The sequence below is a fragment of the Alosa sapidissima genome, chromosome 10 (genome assembly GCF_018492685.1).
Source record: "Alosa sapidissima isolate fAloSap1 chromosome 10, fAloSap1.pri, whole genome shotgun sequence".
Lineage (NCBI taxonomy): Eukaryota > Metazoa > Chordata > Actinopteri > Clupeiformes > Clupeidae > Alosa > Alosa sapidissima.
In genome coordinates this window covers 32,364,649-32,381,695 of record NC_055966.1, presented here as the reverse complement: position 1 = coordinate 32,381,695, position 17,047 = coordinate 32,364,649, and the positions used below count along the sequence as shown (strand labels likewise).

Here is a 17,047-nt window from a genome sequence, read left to right as displayed (position 1 = left end):
TTGTTGATTGGACAGGTCACTATCACTATAGTGTCAAAAATCACATGTTGTGACCAAAAGGACCGTTGTTGAGGCCTTAAATAAACACAACTTCAGAACTATGCCACAGTGAAAAGTTATATTCGAAAAGTTATATTTGGTTCTGTCATTCTATTCCCAACCCCGCTCACTGGGGTCTGGAATCTCTGGAGTTTTGGAGAGGACTCCGTCAGACCCGTCAACCTGACTCCGCCAGATGGATTGCATTCGCATTTGCTCCGCATATCCATCTGGGAACTTTCCGTTGGAGAATGTTTGGGAAAGGGGCGAAAATACTGGTTAGCTGACTGGATAAACCATCTGTCTATCACCACCTATGTTGGTCGGTCTAAATCAACCAATCAGATAAATGAAGCGTTCTTCTAATGCCATCTTTTAACATACAAGTTAGATAAGTAGCTAACGTTAATGTTTTTAAACTTACTATTTGTATGTGACATGAACCTCATCAACGACAATCCCCCACCAAGTTTTCATGGTAGGCTACACGTCTGAAGAAAGCATATTCCTTCTCGTTAAGTAACTAAGATTCAGTGCTACCAAACACTAACTTGAATTGGCCGTGGAGGATGTCTGTGTCCTTCATTCCTCCCAGCTACATTGCAGAGACTCCTAGCTTCCCCAGGAATACTAAAATATATTCGGATAAAATTTTAGCGATAGCTATGCTCATCTCATCCGTGGAAGTCGCCATGTTGTTTAGATTGAACAGTAGCTTCTCGTTGTGTCACACCTAAACCCGCCTCAAAACCAACGCTGATTGGACGTTCGTTTGGCGAACTGCTCCAAATTTTCTTTATCGGAGAGATGCCAGACTGATCTGCAAGTGAAAATCTGAAACTCGCGAGATCAGGATGGTCTCACGAGGCTAGAGAAGGACTGCTTCCAGACAAAAGCTGCAGTGTGCAGGGCACGCTTTCCATGCTGGAATAAGGCATAATGGGTCGGGGGGAATTTGAGGCCAGGGATTTGAGGCCGTGAGTGAAAAGAAGCTTCCGGGTTTCATTGACTGACTCGACACCGCAGTTCTTACTATACATGAGTACGGTCCAGCGTTTGAGAACTTGCATGTGCACTGATTCCAGTGTGAGGCTGGTTGGGTCTTGGGTGATCAGAATGAGGGTGCCGGTGACTTCTGGGTAAGCTGCCCACACATTCTATGCTTTCTTTGCCAATTCCATACATTACTGATACAAAGTCACATCATGTCAACGCGTGGAAGAGGGGCAGTGCTTGACATTTTTGAGGTCCCAGCATTTCTGAGATGTGGTGGATTGGAATATCTTTATATGCCTTCCCTGATCCAAATCCAATCCACAGCTCTGAGAGGCCTAACTCCTGGAACAGATTGATAAAGAAAAATTGGTAAAGTTTCCGGGAAGTGACCTGGCGAGACTTCCACCTAGTGATAGACCCACGAAAATGGCCTGGTTTTGAGCTGACGTGCATGCGTCACTGATTCGACCCAAAGCGGCAACCGAGTTATGATAAAATGTCCAGATTGTGCGTTTTCATGAGTTTTCGATCGTCATATATTTCATTTCCATTCATCACAGAGTTCCCAAAATCACATATAAGGTGTGTTAGAGTGTCTAGTTTTGTAATTTAAAAAAAGAGCTAAAAACGTAATATTACGTTTTTGGCACTCAACGCATGGGAAGGGAAAACGTAATATTACATTTTTGGCACTCAATGAGTTAAGACCAACATACAAAAAAAAGGTGGTCCTCCTAGGCCCTACGGTTCTCGAGATATTCACAGAAAACTGTCTCCGGCCACCAACTGGCTTAACATATTTTTGTAATAACGGCGCGTGATGCAAACCGTGTGGGGACCTTTACTGTATGTCTGGATAACTGGTTGTGCTTCTACTCTAGGGTGACCAGACGTCCGGGACAGTCCCGATTCTGAGATGCGTGTCCCGAGTCCCAACAAAAGCCTGTCGGGACGCTAAAATGTCCCGGTTTACACCAACTACTATTAAAGTGTCCCGGTTGTCAGAGATTACATAGCCGACATGGTCTTATTATAGCCCCATCATTAACTAAACCCATGTAGAAAGACTAGCCTAAAGCGTCAGGCGTATGATTTCGATAATGTGTGTGTGCGTGCGTGTGTCAGTCAATCGTAGCAGTCTGCATAATCTTTGCAACCAACGTTACAATGTATCCGTAAACATTGTTGCAATGCCTCTTCATATCTGCCTCGTTTTAATGGTTAGGCTACGCTACGACAATGTTGAAGAGAAAGTCATCATTCTCAAAATGAGTTAAATGTTTTCATGCATGTCTGGATAACGGGTGAGCATTGTTTAGGAGACAAACAGGACCTTTTTCTCTGACTGAAAGTTGTGCAAAACTTGTGCGTTTACATAACGATATTTAATAAATTTTCTCGGGGGTGACACCCCCGCACCCCCTACAATGTTTGGGCTTAAAGAAAAAATGTCTGTTTCTACCTGAGCTGCCGCACGTTCACGTTAAACACGGTCACGCACAAAGTGTCTCGGTTTTAGTTCCGACAAATCTGGTCACCCTATTCTCACATGAAGAGCTGGCAGTAAGTGTTAAGTGTCAATGCTAACCAGGCTAATAAACAAACCATGCTACCATCAGTAACGTCGAAGGGTAAAGTCATGTGACGTCTTATGTAGTCTGTTTATGAAACAAAGGAGCAAAGAATAAGGCAAAATAGGGCCTGACATTTTCACAGTTTAAAGATTATTAATGTATACACACTGAAAAATATTTTTTATGGATAACTTTGCTGATTTGGCTTCACAATATTTAAAAAAAAAAATAGGATTATGGGACTTAACATTGGAGCTGCTCTTCGATAGGAACGCAACCACTTGGGGCGCTGGTTTTCACTTTCCCTCCCTATAGGGCTGCACAGTCCCGCCCCCACAGCCAAAATGCGGTTAAGTGCCGGAAGTAAGATTCCCATTAATTTGTCCCATTGACGTTTTGGAAAAATCCATATCTAAAGAGTTTTACAGCATGTCTTAGGCTAACCAGCTACGACATAACTCATAAGCATACAACATCATTTCGAAAAAAACGAAGAGAAAATCCAAAAAAAGTCAAAGGTACAAGAATGTGTACATATTTTCATTTCCGAGCGAAGGAACTACTCATCTCATAAACCACCGCGCCTCACTGAATAATATAAGCAAGGACAAACCGCGCCATTTGAACAATTTCCAACCGGCGACAGCACGCAAACCCTTTCCTCCAAACAGTGATTTTTATATAGTGAATTTGCAATTAATAGCAGTTATTTCAGGAGTAATCGTGTAAATAATAGTGTTTTGATATTTAATTTTATATTTATCATTGTGTATTTTATATTGTGTGTGTGTGAAAGCGGTTAACGTTAACTCTGCTAGGCCCAGCTCGTGGTGGAGATGGAACTCCCTCCTCAGCACGGTGTTCAGTCACTCCTTGTAATGTTTTTGACCTGTCGCGGTCAGAGTCATCTTTTAGTAGAAAGGTGGACTCATCCAGCGTTGTCTGGCGAAAACGCACCTGCTGCAATATCTTTTTCTTCAACTTTTTAATTTCTCCCTTCAGCACCTGAGAAGTGTTGCCTGCAAAGTTTCTGGGAAGAGATCTAACGAGACCTGCCACCTAGTGATAAACCCACGAAAATAAATGACCTGATTTTGACCTGGCGTGCATGTCACTGATAGGCTAATCAGTGACTGATTCGAAACAAAGCGGCAACCATCAAAAGCAGAGTTAAGATCAAACGTCCAGATAAAATGTCCAGATCTTGCGTTTTCATGAGTTTTCGATCGTCATATATTTCATTTCCATTCATCACAGAGTTCCCAAAATCACATATAAGTGTGATATGTGTTAGAGTGTCTAGTTTCGTAATTAAAAAAAAAAAAATATTACGTTTTTGGCACTCAAAGAGTATTTTGGGTATTGGATATTTCAATGTGGTAATATGGTGGCAGCATGGAGGGGAGTGTCTCCAGGACGCTGGTTTCAATGTTAAGCCTTCATGAGGTGTCGTGGGCCTAACTTAACGAAACATCAGTGAATGAGGGTGCCGACTTGATAACCCCAATGACATGCCGCATACTATATACTGCTGTTGGATGGGCCATTTGTCTTGTGTTTGTGACCATTTGTTGGCGGATTTGTGGGTATTGTGCTTTTTAAAGTTAAACTTGAGCAGTGGCTTCTGAATGTGTTTTTACCTTGGATTTTGGCACAAGGGATTTTAACTGCACAAAGAAGTATTCATAGGTTAATGATTAATATGAATCATACAGTATGAAGGCTACAGTAGCCTAGCTAATGTTAACTAGCAGCATTAACGTTACCAACCTCCCTGCTTAACTCACCACAACTTTGTAGGTCTTGTCCCTCATACTGGCCCTTACAAAACCCACAAGCTGACTCTCGGACACACAACAGTAAATAATGTGACCTGATTTAAAGTGGTTTTCACCCCTTTGGACACTCACTAAAACATAATTTCATACCTGTGAGTATGTAGGCTAATGTTAGCTGCATTATGTAATGACATACAATGTCAGAAATGCTACCCTGTCGGCTACCTGAAAAGTTTGAGTGTTTAAACTAACATTTACAGTGGTCTATTTGATAGTGTATTGGCCCTGACTAAGTTTGTGTGATGTATAAACCACAATCCTTGTTGATACAAGCTTGTAAAGGCGGAGCAAGATACTTCGTCGTAGTTCATGTCTATGGGCGCAAAATGGGGATCGAATCCTGTCTGCATAAAGAGGCATGTCGATGACGTATTGACGAGCGTACGTTGCAACCGGCCAACAGCAGCTGCATAAATAACTGGCGCACACCTGAAATAAGGTCGATTTTCTCCAGACTGGAATGCTCAAAAATGCTAAAAATGTACCTGAAATGTTCAGAAGGGTTTGAGGATCATGAAAACGTGCCCGAAATTCACATTCCTAACTCTATAGAACCAAGACCTTAGCATAGGTGGTGAAATTCTGAGCTATGCCCATAGACTTCAATGGAGCAGTCGCTGCCTCTGCTCTGCATAAAAGGGGATTTTGACCCCCCCTCGTGCGATCCGGGTTCCCAGAAGTGGCTCCTGATTAAATATCTTGCTCCGCCTTAACAATCTTTGATACAAGTACCAATATTTGTCAAGAAAGTTTTTAATCACATTAAGATTTTTGCCATAGGCAGTAAAAGACTCCGCCATCTTTGTCAATAATTTTCGCTAAGAAAGTTTTAAACTATGACCATAACAGCCTTTCCACCAATCAGAGGCATCACTGTGGGATTGTGGGATTGTTCAGGATTGTGGGTAATGAAGTACTTATCCAAGATATCGCGATTAAAAGACATTTATCTCAAAACAAGGTTAGTGTCCCATGAACTTTTGGCATCTATATAGTCCATGGGCCACATGAGATGTCGGTACCAGTCAAGGTGGCAAAGGTTGCTTATACTTTTTGAGTAGTTAGTTAACATAATATGTAGGTATGATAACCCTTCTGGGGTCACAGCTAAATTAGTGTTATCAGCTGTTAAAGTTACCCTCCCCCTCAGAAAAAACAAATTTTTGACACAGGTGCCTATCTTCCTATTGGCCTTTGTTAAAGACATATTTGCTATGTTTGGTATCATTTTAAAGAGGACAATCTGAGCTGAGCAATTGTCAATGGAGAAATTGCATGGAATTTTTACTTCTGGCATCGGCTGTGGGCGGGACTGTGCAGCCCTATGGTAATGAGCTATGACGAGGTTCAGTCGTAAGATAGACCATGATTGAATGTAGAATGCTGTCACGTCAGAGCGGCCAAAGCTTCCCTGTACTTTTTTGACAAGCGTCCTTGACAGGACGACCCGAGCTTCTTTGGAAGCTCAAGTCGGCGGCGGTGTGTATGTACAGTTACACTGTACCGACAGGTTTGGCATGCTCTTGACAGCATATTAGGAGGAAACTTCTCTGAACAGACAGGTGTGCACGATATTATTTTTGAAAAACGGAGGGGGGGGGGGGGGAATATTTGTTTCTCTAAATACCCAGTTATGTGTTAATGTGGCCTAACACAAAAGTAACACGACTTCATAGTTATGAAAATATAAGAAGTATAAAACACAGATATTTCTGTGAAAATGTAGGGGAGTAAAGTAAAAAGTTGTTAGAGGAGAACTTGGCAACTATTTCAACTTAATAATCCCGGTAAGAGAAGTGAGAAACAAGAAACTCGTTTTAAATTGTGTTTCTTACCTTGTAACATCCACATTGTTCTGTCGAAGTTATGCTAACCGTTTCGCTAGCTTGTAAACAAATCCATGTGCTTTATCATTACTTTTTTCCACTTCTCCAGCTAATCCTACAAAGGGGGGTTTTAACAAAATAAATACTCAGTAAAGTACAGATACCTGAAAATGCTGCTGAAGTACAGTACATAAGTATTTGTACTTAGTTACTTCCCATTACTGGTTTTGGGCTTAACGAAGAAATGTCTGTGTCTGTCTGACCTGCCGCATGTTCACGTTACACACACAGTGTCCCGGTTTTAGTTCAGATAAATCTGGTCACCCATATTGAAGACAAGCAAGCAATACCAATAAATATAGTGATAGCACACTTTACACTTTTTGAAAGAGAAAGAGCTAACACACTTTACACTTTTTGAAAGAGAAAGAGCTAACACCATGAGTTTGTTTACAGGGCGGTGGTAGTGTAGGTTTAGGTTTAGGAGCTGGGCTAGTATGCAGAAGCCAGGAAAAGTTGTGGGTTCAAGACACTTTACCCTGAGTTGCTCTGGGGAGACTGGCCCTTGCAGTAATTGTAAGTCACTTTGGATAAAAGTGTCAGCCAAATGAATGAATGAAAACATAGATGAATAATTAAAATCACAGCACAGACTCAAAGAAAACACATTGGTTACCTTGTCCATCATTGCCAAGGTCACGTTGATATCACGTCCAGCTGTTATCCCCTTTTTGAACATCTTCATTAGCTCGCTGAAATAATATATAATGATCTGTTGGAACATTAACAATCAACTTTTGAGGCTAACGTTAATAGTAGGCTCTGTGGCACTGTTACTGTCTAATATGTTACATCTGTAGTGTTTTAAGCCTTTAACATTTTCTATTTTTTTAGGCGACTGAGGCAACATGATCAGAGAAGGATAATTGATTATCGAGCAGGACTCTTGCAGCCTTGGTAGGTTCAACAGACAGGGAGTCTATTTCTATGTTGATGTGATGATGTACAGTAGGTTTAGCTGGGAGGACCAGCAGTTCGGTTTTTCAGAGGTGTAGCTGGAGGTGGTATACCTTCATCCATGTAGATATGTCTGAGAGGCAATCAGAGATCCGTGCAGAGACCAAGGGGTTATCAGGTGGAAATGACAGATAGAGAAGCTGTGCGAATGGATAATCGGCCCCAGACAGGTGGTGTAGATAGTAAAGAGAAGGGACCCCAGCACCGAGCCCTGGGGGACTCCTGTGGTGAGATAGTGAGGCACGGACAACTGTCCAAGCCATGATACGTTAAATGAGCGTCCTGTGAGGTAGAATTCAAACCAGGAGAGAGAGGAGCCCAAGATGCCCATGTTTAAGAGTATAGAGAGAAGTAATGTACTTACCATTTGTAAGAAATGTACTTATACAAGACACCTGATGAGATCTAATGTACTGCTTCAACCATCAAAATACTTTTTACTACTTATTTTTTAAGAACTGTTATTTTCTGACCTTAAATTATAACTGATGTAAACAATGTGATTCCCCGAGCAAGGAAAACTCAATAAAAAATAAATTAAAAAAAGATGTTTCGGTTGAGTGGCCACTTTTGAAACCAGATTGGTTTGGATCAAGAAGGTTGTTCCGTGAAAGGAATTCAGAGACCTGTTTGGAGACTGCTCGTTTGTCACCTTTGGATAGGAAAGGTAGAAGTGATACAGGATGATAGTTCTCAACTTGAGCGGGGTTGAGAGAAGGTTTCTTAAGTAACAGTGTTACCCGATCATTTTTGAATGTGGTTGGAAATGTGCCAGAGGTTAGCGAAGCATTGATCACATGTGTGATAGCTGGTCGGCTGATGGACTGAAGTAATGGCTCTATCCATTTGTATCGTAAATCCCCCGCCCGAGTTGGAAAGTGTAGATCTCCCAGCTATCTCGCGACATTTCATCGAGCCACACAACTTTTTTTGGTTGTAATTTCAACTGTCCACCTCGGGGTTACTGAGAGTACACAGAGCTGAACGTATGAGTTGACAAACAAAAATGGCTGTGCCCGTAATTAATGAAGTTGAGATGTATTTTCTTTGTGTTTGTACTACGTTGGTCGATTTAATGTGTAATGCATTGTCTAGTCTTGCTGTGTGTGCAATACAATGTAAAGTTTTTTTGAGCTGGTTTGCTAAAGAGGCTAATGTATCTAACAATAACCACAGCTACTGCCCCCCTCATAGCTTGAGAAAAACGCACAGCACTTGAAGAAATTAAAATTGTAAGTGTGATGAAGCTAAAATATGAATGCAAGTGTAAATCATTCCATAGCTTGTTTAGATGAGCCACAAGCTTGCTCTCGTGTTTAGGCAAGCGCCCAGCACTACCGAGACAGCTGCTGCAGCTGCCCTGGTGTCGTCCATGTCCTTTCCCACAAAGACAAACTGGAACTAAAAGTAAACTAACTAAAAGTGCTACAAGCCAGGCAGTTACGCAAAAGGACTCGATATTTCAATCCCAGTAGTTCTGTTTCCAGTTGAGACCCTGTTTGGACCACTCAATGATGTTACTCTACGCGACACATCATCAGTTGTGTACCCCAGTATCTTTGGGTGTTTCGGCCATTTAACACAAGACACCCTCCTCTGTGGCAGGCCCACCACAGGCTGATCAGACCTGGGTGTGTGTCGCATAGGAACTGAGTGGTCACTTTGCCCCCCATGCCATTTCCTTTCTTCGAAGCCACAGCCAGTGACTACTTCTCTCAGCTGTGGTGGCAAGCTCTTTGATGGTTCTCCTCTGAGCTTGCCCTCTGACGCCCACCTCTTTCAGGAGCCTTATGGTGGAGTTAGCCACAAACAACCTACAGCCCACCTCCACTGGACGTACCAGCAATGTCCATTCCCGCTCTTCTGCCTGGGCTGCAAGGTCAGAGTACCGCAACCTTTTCCTTTTATAGGCCTCATCAATGGCTTCCTCCCAGGGCACCGTGAGCTCGATGATGTAAACACGGCGACAGGAGTTGGACCACAAAACCAGGTCTGGGCGCAAGCTTGACAGAGCAATGTTAGATGGAAACACTAGGCTCTTGTTAAGGTCTACCCGCAATTGCCAGTCCCTGGCAGCACCAATGAGGCTTGAAATTGTGGGGGGGGGGGGCTCTGGTTGGTTGTCTTTCACCCTCCCGGATGAAGGCTGTTGAGGTTTGGACTTCTGGATGTGCATTAAGTGGAGCAGCATTTGTGGCAGTTCTTTTCTCTTCTATGGCTGAGGCCAGACCTGGCGCCAGGTGTATCGGCCTTGAGAAAGGGAGGTCTTGCAGCCCACAAGAATGTGCTTGAGGCCTGCTGGGGCTGAGCACAAGGAACATGCCGGGTCCTCACCAAGCCACAGGTGTAGGTTTGCTGGCTTAGGCAGAATGTCATAAGTGGCTTTTATGATGAAGCTCAGCCTGTTAGACTCCATGTTCCATAACTCGCTCCAGGAGATTTTCTTCTTGGCAATTTCATTCCATTTCATCCACCGTCCCTGCTGCGGCTGACTGACTGCTCTGGCACACCTGGCTGCTTGTTCTTGCCTTCGAATCTCCTCCACCACCATGCACCGGCACTCTACTGGAGAAGCTTTCCCCCAGGTAGGAGCCATCACTCCAAGACCAAACCCCCCCCCTACCCTGTTGCACATGGCCAACTATGTCTCGATGTCTGAGAGCAGCCCTTGCATCTGCTACAGCTGCTTTTGGTGTCCACTTTTTAGCCAGTTCTCAAGGCTGGGGCAGCATAGCGTACCAAAGGGTCCCGAGACTCAGACAGGGTCATCTCCAGTCACGACTTTGCACACTTGTACTCTTCAGTCAAGCTTGAGATTGGGCCATCAACATACAGCCCTACACTGCTCATGCATCTTGGCAGCCCAAGCCACCTCCTTACTTGAGCATTCACCAGTCTTTCCAGTCGGCTGATATGTGATAAGGTGACCTCATAGATGGTGATCGGCCACATGAGGCGGGGCAACAATCCAAATTGAAAGCACCACAGCTTTAGTTTCCCTGGGAGGCCAGTGTTGTTGATTTGTTTCAGGCCACTGATGGTGTCCTGTTTGAGCTGTTCTATTTGCTCTGTGTCATTGAGAGTGGCATTGTACCTGCGTCCGAGACTTTTAATTGGTTTCTGTAGGATTGTTGGGATTGGCTCCTCATTGATGGTGAAAGTGTCATTGGTGATTTGGCCTTTGACGACTGAGATGCTCCTTGACTTGCAGGGTTTGATCTTCATTCCTGCCCAGGATATGTTACTTTGAAGCTTTTCCAGCAGCCGTCTTGTGCAGGGTTCGTAGATGTTATGGTGGTCATGTCGTCCATGTATGCCCTGATTGGAGGCAGACGTAGGCCTCCATCCACACGCTCCCCTCCAACGACCCATGCTGAAGCCCTAATGATCAACTCCATAGCCAAGGTGAATGCCAGAGGAGATATGGTGCATCCTGCCATTATTCCGAGTTTCAGCCGCTGCCAGGCTGTAGTGCTCTCATGCATTGTCACACAGAATTGGATGTTGCGGAAGTATGCCTGGACCTGGAGGTTTGTGATGTTGTCAGGGACCTGAAAGAAGGCAAAGGCAGTCCACAGAATCCTATGAGGCACTGATCCAAAGGCATTGGCTAAGTCCAGGAACACCACATGCAGATCCTTCTTTTCCCTCTTGGAGGACTGTAGTTGGTGCCAGATGATGCTTGCATGTTCAAGACATCCAGAGAAACCACCAACTCCAGCCTTTTGTATTGAGGTGTCAACAAACTCATTTTTCAGCAGGAATGCAGACAGTCTTTGGGCCACAACGCTTTTCCCTTCAACATTCAGCAGACTTATCTGTCTAAACTGGTTAATGGTTGATGAGTTTTTCTCCTTTGGGATGAGTATTCCTCCAGCTCTTCTCCACACCCTTGGTATGATCACCTTTTTCCATGCCAGCTTCATTTGGTGCCAGAGATACTTCAAGACACCAGGCGTGTTCTTATACAATCTTTATGGGATGCCATTGGGCCCTGGAGCTGAAGCCGTCCTTGCCCGCTTTACTATGTTGACAACCTCATCCCATGTTGGGGTGCCTGTGTCCATTTTATGCATGGGTGGATGAAGTGGTGGCTGCTGGAATGGTTACAGGCCCATGCCTTTGGTTAGCTGGTGTGTCGGCCTCAGAGCAGGTGTTCTTCAGGAACTCTTCTATGTCCTTCAAGGGAGCCTTCAAGGTACCAGATTTCTCTTGCACAAAAAGGCTTTTGGTGAACTTGAATGGGTTCTTGTAGAAGGAAACTCTTGCTCGCTCATTTTTTTGTGTTGTCTCCTCAGATGTTCTGCCCTCCTCAGCATTGCCAGACGCTGCTTGATGTCGCTCTGAAGTGCTTCAAGTCCAACCCTCTCTAGTTCATTGGCCTTCTTCCATTGTTTCTTTAGTTGCCTGCGTTCTTTCACCAGCCTCTCAATTTCCTGTTGTCGTCTTGATTTGTCAGCCGGTGTATGTTCTTTCTTGGCTTTCCTGTCTTTCACCCCAAACCTTCCTCTTCCATAGCTGTAGGCAATTATGTCACGTTTGCGTGTACAATTCCGGCGGTATGATACAAATGGATAGAGCCATAAGATAGTAGGACAGCTACATGTCAGGAGTATAGATACCTCACTCTTGAAGAGAGGCGCAAATGCAGAAAATGAAGTGCCAACAACCCTCAGAGGTTGTGGAAGTGCAATATCTGATTTGGTCGCGCCCTGCGGAGACAAGGAGGGTCATGTAGAGAATTGGCTGCTGATTGCCACCACTCTGTTTGTAAAAAAATGTGGCAAAGGTATCAGCAGTAAGGCTGAACGGAGGAGGAGGCTGATTTGAAGGTTGAGAAAAGTTTCCTAGTGTTCTCTGCTGGTTTCTGTTCAGAGTGCTAAATTAGAGTTAAGAGTCTGTGATTTTTTTCCCACGACAGTGCGCAGCGATCGGAGGGTATCATTTAGCCATGGATGAGATTGTTTGGATCGAGCTGGCCTCGTAGTTAGAGGGCATAGTTCATCCAGACATGAGTTCAGTGTGGAGTAGAGCGAGTCTGTGGCATCATTAACCTCCTGAGAGGAGAATGTGTTGAGTGGAGGTAGACTGGAGGCGACAACAGAGGCGAAGTGGGTCGCGGAAGTTGCAGCGGAACTTTAACATTGGCGGAGGAGCCGGTGGTTGCTCTGTTAGGCTGTCTATATATTCTTGGTTGCTGTATAGCAGCTCTATAGCATCTCCCTAAAGGCAGTTTTATAAATGCATTAAAAAATGGGATGTACCGAGTCAGACACAAATGGGCTTGTATTATCTGCTTTTTGTAGGTCTCCCAGTTGTCTCTGCTCTTTCCCAATAATTTTACTGGCCATATTTACAATTCTGGCCAGTCTGTTTCTTTACTTAGCCCCCAGGTGTGCATATTAAACTCTCAACCAGACTTCTAAGCTGTTGCTCTCAAACACTACCAATATCGCCTGGCGACACCGCAAAAGAAGAACATGTATTTCCTGGCTTTGGAACTGATAGCGTTAACACCAAAGCAAACTGCACCGGAGTTCTATCAATCTGTACCCCAGACCACTGTTTTCTGGTGGACTCTGGTCCGGTCTGGAGTCGGGTCCGCACACAAGTTCGGTACACTGTGTTCACATGATCAAAAATAACCGAAAGAATGGTCCAAACAAACTCGGGTCCGGACCAAAGGTTCTTGTGTGAATGTGTCCTTAATCAACAGAGTCAGCGTACTGATGAAGGAATGGATTAAATAGACAGATATCAAAGTCAAAGTCTGCTTTATTGTCAATTTCTTCACATGTCAAGACATACAAAGAGATCGAAATTGCGTTTCCTACTATCCCACGGTGGAGACAAGACATATTTTTCCAATTAGGTCCACAGACAAACATAACATTCAAGTAAACAATATAAAAAGTAAAAATAAGAAGGCACATACAATGAAGAAATAAGAGCAGCAAAATTTGGTAGAAATTGTGCAATTGTGCATACAGTAGACAGTCAATATAATAGTGCAAAAGTCAGGCCAATAAATGGCTGAGGTAGTTTTGTTTGACCTAAGTATGCAAGTGGCATAGTGGTGCAAGTTATGTAAGAGCAGCAGAAGTGTGTTCAGAAGTGTTCAGGACAACAGGACAACAACAACAAGTTGCAAGTGTGCAAGTGTACAAGTGGAGTAGTGCAAGTGGAGTAGTGCAAGGCAGCTATTGTGGGTCTAAAAGTCCAGGATGTTATGTAGCTGAGGGTGGAGGGGGGAGAGAGTTCAGGATCCTAACAGCCTGGTGTATGAAGCTGTTGGTGAGTCTGGTGGTGCGGGAGCGCAGGCTTCTGTACCTCTTCCCAGAGGGCAGTAGATCAAACAAATTGTGAGCGGGGTGACTTGCATCACTCACAATTGTGGTCCCCTTGCGGGTGAGGTGGGAGGTGTAAATGTCCTTCAGGGAGGGGAGTGAAGCACCAATAATCCTTCCAGCTGTGTTCACTATGTGCTGCAGGGCTTTCCTGTTGTATTCAGTGCAGCTTCCGCCCCACACAGCGATACAGCTGGAGAGGATGCTCTCAATGGTGCCTCGGTAGAATGTGGTCATGATGGCTGGTGGAGCACTTGCTCGCCTGAGTTTCCGCAGGAAGTACAGGCGGCGCTGAGCTTTCTTCGCCAGTGATGCAGTGTTGGTGGTCCAGGAGAGGTCTTCACTGATGTGCACCCCCAGGAATTTGGTGCTGCTCACTCTCTCCACCACAGCACCGTCGATGGTCAGTGGCAGGTGTTGGGTGTGACCTCTACGGAAGTCAACAACAATCTCCTTGGTCTTGCTGACGTTCAGCAGGAGGTTGTTGTCCCTGCACCACGTGGTCAGAAGGTCGACCTCCAACCTGTATTGAGTCTCGTCGCCCTTGGTGATGAGACCCACCAGAGTTGTGTCGTCAGCAAATTTCACTATGTGGTTGTTGCTGTAGGTTGCAGTGCAGTCATGCGTCAGCAGGGTGAAGAGCAGCGGACTGAGCACGCAGCCTTGGGGGGCCCCCGTGCTCAGTGTGATGCTGCTTGAGATATTGTTGCCAACACGTACTACTTGAGGCCTCTGACAGAGGAAGTCCAGTAGCCAGTTGCAGAGGTAGGTACTGAGTCCCAGTTTGTCAAGTTTGCAGATGAGTTGTTGTGGTATTATGGTGTTGAATGCAGAACTGAAGTCTATAAACAGCAATCTCACATATGAGTCTCTTTTTTCCAGGTGGGTGAGGGCTGGGTGGAGGGCAGAGCAGATTGCATCCTCTGTGGACCGTTTGGCTCGGTATGCAAACTGGAAGGGGTCCAGGGTGGGGGGGAGAATGGATTTCATGTGTGACATGAAAAGCCGCTCAAAGCACTTCATGATGATGGGTGTCAGTGCCACGGGGCGGTAGTCATTGAAGCAGGATGGAGCAGTTTTCTTCGGCACAGGTATGATGGTGGCAGCTTTGAAACATGATGGGACGATGGCTTGCTTCAGGGAAGTGTTAAAGATGTCTGTGAAGACATCCTTAAGCTCCTCAGCGCAGTCCTTCAGCGCCCGACCTGGGATGTTGTCTGGGCCTGCTGCCTTACGGGTGTTGATAGCAGCAAGTGTCCTCTTCACGCTGTCGGCAGAGAGGCACAGGGGCTGCTCGTGTGGAGGGGGAGGGGTCTTCTGTGGGCAAGTGCTGTTTTGTGCTTCAAAGCGAGCAAAGAAACGGTTCAGATTGTTGAGCAGAGCGATGTTGCTCTCACAGCTCTGTGGCGCGGGCTTGTAGTCCGTGATGGCCTGAATGCCCTGCCATAGGCTTTGTGCGTTCCTGCTGTCTTTGAAGTGGGTGGTTATCTTGCGAGTGTATTCCTTTTTTGCTTCCTTGATGCCACGGGACAGGTTGGAAGATTTATGTAAGATTTGCAAAGTGATTTCATGCTTTAAAGAGTTTTTAGTATTTTGACAATACAAAAATACAGTATTTTATTTTGATACATGGCAAGGCTACTGTATTTTGTAGTTTATTATTACTAAAATGTAGGGTATTCAATATTTTATTTTAAAATAAAATGTGTGTGCATGCGTGTGTGTGTGTGTGTGTTTCCAGCATGATCTGATAATGTTTTTGTACATCTGGAAGTAGTAGTGCACTGTTTCAGCAGATAGTGCCACCCAAGTACATCACGTCATCACTAATAAGAGGCCTCAGATTATGCATCAAAAGAATGTTAAAGAGCAACATTTTTGATCATGCTCTTTTAACTTTAACTCAATCTTGGCTACTCAGGTTGTTATTGTCCAACTGGCTACACTTTAAAGAAATGTATTACAAGGATGATCTCAGTTATTTTGGGTTTCTCCTGTTCATAACCTCTGAGGTCAATTTCCCTTGTAGTCTGGAATAATAAACACTTTTCTTTATCAGTAATCCATCAAGAATATCCTGTTTGTCCTGTTTTAGTCCTATAAATAATGGTAAGACTTTGTCTATGACAGACCTGTTGCTCTCATGCTCGCTAGGATGCTTGTGTGTTTGTAACCTGTCTCCGGCATCGTGAATAATAATAGCTTTGTACTCTGCCACACGGTCATCTTGCCTGTGCATTACTTTTTGCCTCTGTGATTAACACTTAAATTTTAACTGAGTCAAAATTGAAAACCCTACTAAAAAGGTAAGTAGAAAAAAAAAGATCAGTTCAACATCAATTAATTCCATGCAGAGTGTAATAAAATGTAATTGATTTATTTTGTAATCTGTTCTCTAGGAATATGTATGTTTATATTTGGCTTGTGATGACTATAGCTGGTATAGCAGCTTTGTCACTGGTAAGTATAAAATCCTAAGACAATTTTCATCTAGCATGGTAAATCGTTGACAATTGTTATTTTTATCTAGCATGGTAAAATTAATTAACCACATTTTTTTTTACTTTCATGCAGCCACAACCAGAAGAAATAGGTAGGTTTAAGATCTAAAGAAAAAAATGATGGCGTCATAATTTTTTTGATTTAAGATGGTCATTGTCTTTATCATCAGATGATCCTTTTTCACAAGAAAAGCATATGCAATACCTGCAGCTCTTACCATTTCCTCTGGAAGCATCATCCATATGAAGATCATACTTCTAACTAATGTTTTTCTTTAACTCCTCTCTTTGAAGGCATTGAGAAGCTGGACATCACACAGATTAACAAAGGAAGGGCGTATTCACTTTATAATACTTATTTTTAATCTAATTTGCAAATTATGAAAATTTTAAATGATCTATTTACAGATTTGAATATGCGTGAAGGTGACATCAAGGAGGTAAATAATGTTCTATTGCAGTGAAATGATCCAGTATGCAATGTGCATATACCTGAGATGACGTATTACCTACTAAAACACAGTTCGTTTTTTAAGGACTTAAGGTCCAGATATCCTGAATATCCCAAATATAAAGACATTGCAGAAGTGTGTGGAAACATGAATTATGTGGAATTATGTGTACATTGTGAACATTCACCTCAATGTTCAGCTTTAATAAGAGTCATTATTGGACATCAGAATAACCTGTCTCATGCTGTCTCCAGGCCAGAGGGAGGAGCTCTCTCTTGGGACAGCAATATCGTTGGGATTTGCCAGTGCCCTTTGTGTTAGATGCTGGTCTTGGTGAGACATTTTTGTAGGATGGTGATACATGTTCCACTTTACAAACATTGTTCACATTCAATATTATTAATGTTGATCATTACATTTAGCGGTTAAGCTCAAATGTTCATAACAATTGATAATT

At 43.7% G+C, this 17,047-nt stretch overlaps 1 long non-coding RNA gene and 1 pseudogene across 1 annotated transcript in view; one reads left to right on the top strand and one right to left on the bottom strand.

Moving 5' to 3' along the window:
* Positions 1 to 17,047, bottom strand: part of LOC121720293 — a 189,560-nt gene that overhangs the window by 144,823 nt on the left and 27,690 nt on the right. The gene's annotated exons all lie outside the window — the stretch shown is intronic.
* Positions 15,731 to 17,047, top strand: part of LOC121720187 — a 31,292-nt pseudogene continuing 29,975 nt past the window's right edge.